We start from the raw sequence: 9,304 nt of genomic DNA on the forward strand, positions 1-9,304 counted from the left end.
CACTGGCATACAGAAAAAGGAACAGAATTGGTGGGGGGTGGTAGTGTGAGGTGCTCTCTGTTAGGTTTAACTACCTGCTTTACCCTGATATCTGAACATCTTTGAACTGCCCCTGAATTGCAGTGTCCTCCTCCCCTTAACACTTAAGAAAAACATTTTTACAGATGATGATTGAAGATAAAACTGCCTGCCAGGCATCTCAAAGGACCCATAATGGTTTACAGCAGCAGTGAACTGAAGGCAAACCTCTCAAGTTTCTGGCAAGCAACCTTACAACCATCTTATTTTGCGTCACTATATTCAAAGCCTTGCAGGGACAAGGAGTCACACATTCATTTTGGTTACTGGATTCTCCTATGTTAATAATTTTAACATCTTTTGTTTGAAAAGCATGATAAGACCTGATTAAAATGTATTTACTTCTAGATTCAGCAGCAAAGAAACTATATGCCATTTTTCCAAACTTGCTGATGAAGAGAGAGAAAAGAGATTTAATTTCACAAAAGAAAATGTAGTGCAAATCAAACACAACTCAAGCAGAAAAATGATTCATCAGCTTATCCTCCTAACAAGAAGAGATATGGAAGTGCACATTCTTGGCAGCGTAACAACATTAGCTTGAGAACATTAAATAATTAGTTGGCATTGGTGTGTCTTTGATTCAACTTCTTGCTATGAATGAGTTTTGCATTGCAAAGCAGGTTTATAAAATTTAACAGTGTTTTCACACCATAAATTTTGCTCTTATGTTCAGTATCTCAAAGTTAGCTGGGCCCACTGGACTTCAATGATGTTGCACACTGGGAAAATAAAAGGGGAGATTTTCAAAGACACGAATGGAAGTGAAACTTCCAGCTCCTGACTTTCAGGATGACTTTCAGCACAAATCAAATATTAAAATGGTATTTATGTAAGAAAAAGAAACCATAACATGTCTGGTAAATCATAGCTAGAAGATACCCTCCTTGCTGTACACCTCTGGAGGCAATCAGTTCTGTCCAGACCACCAAAATGCATTATTTCTGCAAGTCTCAGCTGCTTGCACCATCACTGGCTTTTGCTGTAGCATGACATCACATAAAATTATACTCTTTGTGCTTTCCTGGCAAAATGATCAATCCAAAAGCCACATTACACAAAATCCTAGTGCAGATTATTCTGAATGATTTGCATTAGGAGGCAGGTCATCTAGATGCACATGCTAGCATATATGCTAGCACCTATGAGGAAACCTGTTTTCAGCAGGGCAATAAGCAGGACCATGCTGGAAAGCACTCTGTTCAAGCTGGCCCAGGAAGAAGCACACCCAAAGGCAGCTTTGTTTCTGCACAGCTGCTTCCAGGCCAGCAGTATGGCCAGCTCCAGGAACACCTTTTCCAGAGCAGTCAGGGCTGCATATGGAGTAGTCAAACACAGCCTCCGAGCCTGAGAACTAGAGAGCTGGAGAACTTGGAAACATCTATATGAGAAAAAAAGTCCCAGTTCCATTCAACCTACAGCTCATGCTTCTTCATAACTGCCAAGGGCACAACCACCCCATGAGAAGACAGTATGGAAGCTGAATTCACAACTCGCCTTCCTAACAGCACGATGATGCAGCAAAACTTACACTTTCTTGTACTTGTTATCTAGGTCTACTTATATTTTCATTTCACAACAGTTCTGTGTGATTTTATAAAGCCTGCTTTTCATTTTACATTGTGGTGGCAGTTCTTCACATTTTGACACAACAGAAAACTTTCCTAAAGTTCTGCTAATAAAAATTCTTAGAAGCAATACAGCTGATCAAATAGCTTCTCCAAGATTTAGGAACAAAGCCAGCCTTCCAACTAAGTTTTGGAAGCAAGCCTATAAACTGTCTAATAAATTCAGCTGTTCCCCCTATCCCTGTAAGTCCAGGAAGCTGCCAAGTGGTCCCATCCCAAAACCAGGCATGGGGTCTTTCAAGTATTTCTGATTGTTTCATAATCTCAAATATCTCAACCATATACAAGTCATCTGCCAGCACAGCACATGCTCTTAAAATAATGTCTGACCTAGAGAAACATAATGGGGAAGCGTGCTGGGAGCTAATGACACATATCACTTGAGACAAAAGCCAGGCCTATTCTGAAATGTATTACTTGGAGAAAACAAATATTTTATTTCTGTTGTATTTTGTTCATTTATCACACACTTCAATGCAATTTTTGGTTACAGATGGATATTCCTCAGTCTTTACCTTGGAATAGGTGCAAAAATGCAAGAGGTTCTCATCTATGAGGGTGGTGAGACACTGGCACAGGCAGCCCAGGGAAGCCATGGCTGCCCCCACCCTGGAGGTGTTCAAGGCCAGGTTAGATGAGGCCTTGAGCAGCCTGGTCTAGTAAGAGGTGTCCCTGCCCGTGGCAGGGGGTTCGAACTTGATTATCTTTTAGGTCCCTTCCAGCCCTAACCATGATCTGCAAATTCTTGACAATTACAGCAAAGGAAAACCCTTAGTGAAAGCAGTCCAGCAGGACAATCACAGAACCTGGCATTTATTGGGGTTTTATGTACTTTTAAAATGATAAACTATTTTCATATTATCAACACAAAAGTAAACTCAAAGCTTGAGTAGGATAATTAGATTTCACAGTGAAAGTGTTCATAAGCTGTTGAACATCAAATGATTCACATCAGTGTGGTAGGATTCCCTAAATCCCAAAGATAATCCAAACAAAATTCTATTAGTAACTTTGCTTTTTATCTATGAATGGGCTCATTTAAGAATATAATTTGACTGCTATGCATCTGCAGTATTTTTCCTGTTGGGTCATGTTAGTGTAATGGTTTCACATACGCAAAATAGAAGAGATAAAAGGTATTTTGAGCAGATCACTTGGAGATTTCAGAGATTGTACCTGAATTTCTGCATCCTTTATGCCTATTTATTACTAGTTTGTCAGAAGCAGTATGTTCTCCCTAATAAAATACTAAAGACTACACATATAAAAGCATAAGGTGCTTATATTTGAGAAGGTTGAAACAATTCTGAAGTCAGCTGTGTGTTGAAAGGAGATGAAGAGGTGGGAGGTTTGATAGGCCAGAGACTAACTCAAGCCCATTGCTCAAAGCATTCATAGTAGAGCCCTGAGCACTACAGCAACCCCCATTATCGCATCTCCTGTACAGTCCCCACACAAGGAGCAGTAGCAATACCCACTGCATTTGCTATTCCCCTAAAAGGTGGAGCAAATCCACTTTCTTCTTGGCTGCACTGAAGGATAGACATTGCTCAAGTCTCCATCTCATTCACAACATACACAAGCAGGTATGAGACAGAGGTCCCAAACATCATCCACAGTGCAATGAGCAGAAACCTCAGCAAACCAAGCATGTAGCAGTTCAGAGTGTCAATTGGTAGGATGCAGCCTCAATGAAAACCTTGAGAACACTCAACTGCACTGCCTTCACAGCCACTTTCTTTCTCTTACCAGTGTTGGGACTTATGTTTCAGCAAAGCATCCTACATCAGGTCACACCAGAGAAGCTGGATTAAGTTTATGTTTAGGTGGCTCTAATTTCCAGGCTTTTTGAACCCAAGATGTATAGACCCTTTGGAATGTAATAAATTCCCACCTAGGTGAGTCCAGTTCAGAAACAGAGGTCTAGCATCTACAGAAGGCCCTTCTGAAATGAATTGAAAGCTATTCCTGTCAAAGGGAAAAGAGACAGCACTAAGTAGCTCACTAAAATATCTGTAAATCTATTCCTCTTCAGCATCAAGTGATGCAAATAAAGACCAGCTCCACATCTATTTAAAACAAAACATTGGCAATTTAATTCCACAGGAAGTGCTTTCCTCCCACCCCAAACATCCTGTTCATTGCCATTAACCTTAATCAATGCAGCCCAGACACCCATCTTACAGGTTATACAGTTCCCAGAAGCAAATAATGGAAAAAGGAAAACCACCTCAGAAAAAGTGGGAGGGTAAGAGGTGGCTTTCCAGTAACAGAGATGAAACTTGCAATAAGACTGCCCACCACTGAATTCTTTTGTTCTCTGGCAGATCAGCTGAATCCACTTGGTTACCCAAACACTGCTATATATATCTGCTGCCTGTCAGTACATGGCTAATTCCTACAGAGATGGCAACATGATTCACTGGGCATGCTGATGTATGTGGCACAGCTGCAGAGTCAGGATTGGAAGTGCTGACTCTCCTGTGACTTTTACACAGCTGAACTGCCAAAGTATTTTCTATTCCTGAAGGTCAGACAGACACTATGAAATAACAAGAGGAAGTTCTCACTAAGAACTCAGATTGCCCAATTCTATGAAAGATAATAAAAACATCTTTCTACAGAGACATCAACAGCAAAAAGAGAGCCAAGGACTGTCCCCAGCCCTTACTGGATGCAGGAGGAACCTTAGTGACAAAAGATGAGGACAAGGCTGAGGTATTTAATTCCTTCTTTGCTTCAGTCTTTAATAGTAAGGTGAGATGTCCCCTGGATATCCAGCCTCATGAGCCATAAGACAGGGGGGGAGAGCAAAACAAAACTCCCATGATCCAGGAGGAAATGGATGGAGACCTGCCAATTAGGTATTCACAAGTCTATGGGGCCAGATGGGTTCCACCTGAGGGTATTAAGGGAGTTGGCAGACATGTTTTCCAAACCCATTTCCATCATCTATCAGCAGTCATGGCTGACTGGGGAAGTTCCTCTCAACTGGAGGCTGGCAGGTGTTGCACCCAGTACCTTTATCCATGACCTGGATGAAGGGATTGAATGTTCCCTCAATAAGTTTGTGGACAACACTAGGCTGGAAGGAAGCGTTGGTCTGCCTGAGGGCAGGGAGGCTTTTCAGAGGGATCTGGACAGGCTGGCTGGGCTGAGATCAACAGGATGAGGTTCAACAAGGCCAAGTGCAGAGTCCTGCACTTGGGACATAGCAACCCTGTGCAGCACTACAGGCTTGGGGAAGAGTGACTAGAAAGCTGTCTGGCAGAGGAGGACCGAGGGGTGTGGGCCTCAAGTTGCACCAGGGCAGGTTCAGATTAAACATTAGGAAAAACTCCTCCACCAAAAGGGTTATTGGGCCCTGGAACAGGCTGCCCAGGGAGGGGGTTGAGTCACCGACTCTGGGTGTATTTAACAGACAGGTAGATGAGGTGCTCAGGGATATGGTTCAGTAGAGGACAGGAATGGTTGGACTCGATCTCAAAGATCTATTCCAACCTAGTGATTCTGTGATTCCAGAAACAGTTGTAAGCATACTGCAATAAGGAAAGAGATAAACACTAGAGTTTGGCACTTGTTTCAGGCTAGCCCTATGCTGTATTACCAAAAAAGCCAAAGATGATAGGGCTCCAAGGCAAGCTAGCACAGGCACATTGTTCAGTGGTGTTCCTGCATCAGACATGATCAAACATACAATACTTACTTGGCCAAGTCAGAATAGCAAAATCAAGCCTACATAAGGATGTAAAGTAAAATTATTACAAGGTTTTATTTCAACAGTACTATAATTTCATGTAGAACCATGAGGAAATGTAGTAGCTATGCAGCAGTGGAAGAACTACAAAATGTATGTGTCACCACTGCAAACCAGCTATTTAGAAGATAGAGAAAAAACAATCCAAGAGAGTCACTATGAACAAACTGCAGTGGGTGCATAAAAAGCTGAGCCAGCTGTGCTACTCCTTAACAAGACACAATAGCTGACTGATTATTCTGATTATTTGTGGAAATATGATGAAATAATTTAAAATACTAATTAGAAGACAGCATCATTACTACACAAATCAAGACCACCTAAAGACCATTACTATGCAAATCAAGACCACCTAAATGACTTTTCCATATATAAGATACTTGCCCAGGTTACTCAAAAGCAAGAGAAACCCAGTGAAGAGGGAAAATCAAGGAAACCACTGGTCTCAGAAACAGTCTATGACAAGAGTGACTCTAGGGGGCTGTGTGACTGGTTACATCAATTTATAAGGACTGTTCCTAGGACAGTAAATTAGAGCAGTTTCAACACAGGTCAGGTTTCGAGGCAACCTCCCAGCACAACTAACCTAATTGGCTTAAAGATGAAGCCTGATAGATTTATGAATGGTATTATGGTCCTCAAGTTCCCATAGCAAGTCCCTGGATTTAACCACACAAGAATCCCATTCAGGTCCCGCATTACTCAGCCAGTGGGAACTAATTTCTTCTTATGTGCCTGTAGAGTGCCATGGCCCCTACTCAGCCCTTCCACAAATGTCACAGAAAACAGTAAGAATGCAGGCCTACACCAGGCTAACAGAGCAGCAAGCACCTTTGAGAGCCGGACAAGGATATTTCTTGATGGCACAGATTATTTTCTTTTTCAATGTTCTTTTCTAAGAAGCCTGTAAGTACCATTCTCAGGCCACTTCTAAACCATAACAGACCTGCAAATCACACTCTTTCTTGGTAGTAATACTACACCTACACATTAAGGTGCCATTTCTGAAAGTTTTATAAATTTTGGGAGATGTATTATGATCTTTAAAGGGAGCAGTGGCATAGAACACTGACAAATTTTTAGATGGTTTAATCTCATAAGCAACTGACTTACTAGAATCCACCAGGTCTAGCAACTAGAAAAAAATTCCTTAATAGCAACCTGTAGCCAAATATCAACAATGAGACTTTACTAGAGTGTTACCTTCTGCACCTATGCCAAGGTTCCAGAGATTTTCTCTTTCAAGTCCTACAAAGAAATTACTAATAGTCATGTAAAGAAAAGTGCTAACATGTTTGTATACTAATATAGCCAAATTCCATCCAGGCTACTCATGCCAATGTATAACACCATACTGTTTTGATACCCCAGCTCCACTGAGACCTTACTCTTGGCTTTCTCACCCTTTGTTAAAATTCCCAGTCTGAATCACGCTCACATATTTAATGAAACTATTTAACAATTTCATCCCTAGAGAGAATCTTATGGCCTCATCTCTGGAGAACAGGGCTATTTTAGACAGCTGTGTAAACTGATTCAGTATCAAGAATAGGTAGCTCACTTTATTTGTTAATTCCAAAACTCACCATTTAGTGCCAAATACCTACAATGATTTTTTTGTTTCTTGCGTGGATGAAATCTTTTTGATTGTCAACCTAATTAACAATCACAAAACATGAATAAAAAATGAGTATTCCATCCTAAAAAGTTCAGATAAAAGTTTAAATCCAACCCTAAGAACTTGAACTTACTGATTTACATGGGCATCATTTGACAGTCACCCTAGATAAGAAGTAATTCCCATCGTGTTTCACATACTGAGGAAAAAGATGAGAAAGCACAAACATACATCTCAGGTCTGTGAAACAGGAAAGATGTTATTTATGAATGTGAATTAGTGGTACTTCTGTGCGTGTTTTGACACGTTTCTGATTTAGTGTTTGATGACCCTACCTGTGCTGCATACAATTTTGTCTTTAAGATATTGCCATTGCCTTTCACCTTCCAAGTCCTTTCTTAGTCTTGAACTTCACTTCCTGTTATATACCTTATATTCATATTAGGAGATTGTTGATTGCCTGTAAACAAGGAAATAATCAGGGTAAATTAGTCTTCTAGGCATTCATGCAATTTTTGTCTCCATTAATTCCATCTTACTGACTTCCTATTAACCTGGAAAAGTTTAAGTGGGGGGTGCCTGGAGGAGTGGAAATACTGCTTAGAGAACAATGACTGGAATGGCTTCAGCTGGTATGCAATTCCCACAAGGCCATACCACTGTTACTGCACAGAAATTCTTGTGACTAGAAAAACAGTGGGAAAACCAAATTTCTGTATAAAAAGCTGCTTTTGATAGAAGGGGGATAAAGTTTCACCATGAAAAGACACATTTGCGCCTGAACAAATTCACCATGTTGCCCAGAGGGAGCAGCTCGGTCATTTACACCAGGAATGGTAGTGCTGGCTGGCAGAAAGAGCAAACTGTACACTGGATCAAATTTTCACATACTTGCAAAACTATCACTTTTCATACTCAGTGGAAATTGGTCGTTTTCTACAGCTCTGTTTTCAATAGTCTCGATCGCCATCAGTTCAGGGACCAGAAATCCCAAGGTCAAGAACAAGCCCTGACTTTGAGTCAAAAGTTCAGAATGACCTCTTATAAAAATCTGCATCTTCTCACTAGCCCCTCCAGCTCTCCTAAAGTTACACTGCCTTTTCACAATGAACCACTTTGTAACACTTCAAACTAACAGGATAAGCAACAGCTTTGTTAAATAAAATCAGAATCTACAGGTGGAAATGCTTTTCTTCCCACTAAGTCTTCAAATCTTCAAAAACTAAAGCAAGAGGAAGCTAAATCAAGAATTAATTCAGCTATACCACTTACCTGACTTAGTTTGGAGAAAATTAATTGTCATCTATTAGTAATAATCTAAAATATTCTGCATTAATTGGGGCCTGTGCATAAAGCAACAAGGGATAGTTCACACAAAGAGGTCCTGATCCACGAGTAATACCCCTCAATGTTAGGATAGTAATATTCATCATAAACCAAATTGCATCAATACAACTCAGTAGAAGACAGTAGCTGAACTCAAGTTTTGAAGTTATCTCAAGCTATTGTCACCTCAGCAGTCCTTTTTGCAGGAAGGGAACAGAAGATGTAGTACTGATACAGAGCTAATTCACCAGCATTCAGTCAGCAGGCCACCCCAGGGAGGCTCTCATGGGTTGCAAAGCACTTAAGTGGGTTGGGTAGTTTTGGGGGTTTCTTTTTATTTGATTTATCCTCATCTCAAAACATTAGCTATTAGATTTTGACAGGTGCGTGCTTGAACAACAGCAAGTGTCTTAATGTTTTGTGACCAGTGACAGTTTGGGGCGCTTTGACTGGAGAAGAGCAATCATTTCTTTCCAGAGGCTGGTAGAGATGTAGCTGCACTACCGCATGCTGCAGCAACTTCTACCTACAAAAACAACCACTTGTGTCAGAAAAACAGTAAGCAAGGGTTTGCACAAGGTAAAGAACACACACAGTATTCCTACTATATCCTCCCTGCTCCTACTTGTTTCTTTCTCTTGGGCATCAGTTTTAAACATGTCAGCACCAGGCCAGAGCTGAGCTACATGCTGATGTTTCCCACAGCAATACGCTGTTTTCCTCTCTGCATAGTCCCCTTCAGCTGCTGCCACATACTCTAGTTGAAGCTTATCACACCCTATACCTTCCATTAACAGAACTCCAAGGCAGGCAGACTGCTTTCTGCCATAGGAAGGGGCACAGCCAGTCTCCCCTTCACTAGAGGAAATTTAAATGCATATAAACTCATCTGCCTTG

The sequence above is a fragment of the Gallinula chloropus genome (assembly GCF_964237585.1).
Source record: "Gallinula chloropus genome assembly, chromosome: 8".
In the NCBI taxonomy this organism is placed as follows: domain Eukaryota; kingdom Metazoa; phylum Chordata; class Aves; order Gruiformes; family Rallidae; genus Gallinula; species Gallinula chloropus.